The sequence below is a fragment of the Heptranchias perlo genome, chromosome 20, assembly GCF_035084215.1.
Source record: "Heptranchias perlo isolate sHepPer1 chromosome 20, sHepPer1.hap1, whole genome shotgun sequence".
Lineage (NCBI taxonomy): Eukaryota > Metazoa > Chordata > Chondrichthyes > Hexanchiformes > Hexanchidae > Heptranchias > Heptranchias perlo.
Genome location: NC_090344.1, coordinates 16,084,175 through 16,085,686, shown reverse-complemented (window position 1 = coordinate 16,085,686; position 1,512 = coordinate 16,084,175). Strand labels below are relative to the sequence as shown.

At 43.8% G+C, this 1,512-nt stretch overlaps 1 non-coding gene across 1 annotated transcript; it reads left to right on the top strand.

Annotated features, from left to right (window-relative positions):
- Positions 1-511: 511 nt before the first annotated feature.
- trnas-gcu (transfer RNA serine (anticodon GCU)) lies at positions 512-593 on the top strand. Its single transcript has one exon. It is a non-coding gene; the product is annotated as a tRNA-Ser (tRNA).
- Positions 594-1,512: the final 919 nt, after the last annotated feature.

Sequence of the window (1,512 nt, the reverse complement as noted above, 5' to 3'; positions counted from 1 at the left end):
CAGATCCTTCATGATTTTGAATACCTCCATCAAATCTCCTCGTAACCGTCTCTGTTCCAAGCAGAACAACCCCAGCTTCTCCAATCTATCCATGAAACTTATACCCCTCATCCCTAGAATCTTTGCAGTAAATCTCTTCTGTGGGGATTTGGTATTAACATCGCCGAACCCCCACCATCAACATACTAGTGGTTATCATTAACCAGAAACATAACTGGACCAGCCACATACATACTGTGGTTACAAGAGCAGGTCAGATGCTGGATATTCTGAGCCAAGTCACTCACCTTCTAATTCCCTAATGCCGTTCAAACATCTACAAGGGGTACAAGTTGAGTGAGTTGGAATACTCATGTGATAGCCATCGACCTGAAACGTTAACTCTGTTTCCATGTCTTAAGATCCTGCCTGACCTGCTGAGGATAAACACATTTCCAGTTTTCACTTCAGGTTGGCAACATAGCCAGTATTTTCATTTTGAATAAAGGAGCTTTCGTTTATTTCAGCATGCGACGAGGTGGCCGAGAGGTTAAGGCGATGGACTGCTAATCCATTGTGCTCTGCACGCGTGGGTTCGAATCCCATTCTCGTCGTTATTTTGTTTAAGTTTTGTTTCTCTCATTCAGTCCACCCAGAAGATCTGGTCGAAATCCCATCCTTCTCGAAACGGCAGACCGTGGGTGTTGCATTGTTTGCTGAAATCAGCTCCAGTTCCTTCCAGGAAGGTGTTGAGATTGTATGGTCGCGAAGTATCAGATTGTACATTGGTGTCATTGTTAAAAGAGTAAATCTTATGGTCAACGTAAGAGAAACTTATGGACCATAATGAAGATTTATGACCGGATCATTCCGTGTCTGTTTCCGTTAAAAAGGGACCTACTGTTAGTCCCGGATTATTCCGTATCTGTGTCTGTTTAAAAGGGGTGTGCTGTCAGTCCCGGGTCATTCTGCGTGCGTTTTACCCGATTTTCTTGATACCTTTTTCCTTCTGAACTGAAATGACGATGCTCTCTCGAGAATAAGGTTCACCGCCTGCTTCGGGCAACTGGTAGGAAAAATAACAAAAACTGATGAGACCAAGTTCATTCTGCTGGGCTTCCATTCCAATCTCCGCACTCTATCCCCCATTCAGTCCCACCCCCGCCTGGACATTATAATCTGCGGTATTCATAAGGGAATGGAGAAGCCGAATATCACGGTTATAATTTCCTTGGTTGCTCAACACTGAATAGCTTCAATTGCAATGATTCAGAAGGTAATCATAGAATCATAGAATCTAACAGCACAGAAGGAGCCCATTCGGCCGTCGTGCCAGTGTCGGCTTTTTCGAAGATCTGTCCAAATTAGACCCACACCCCAGATTTTTCCCAATAATCATGCAAATTAGTCCTCTTCAATTATGTCCAATTGCCTTTTGAATGATCCCATGGAATCGGCTTCCACCATCCTTTCAGGAAGTGCGTTCCTGATCTTAACAACCCTCTGTGTGAAAAAAATTCTTCTCAATTCCCC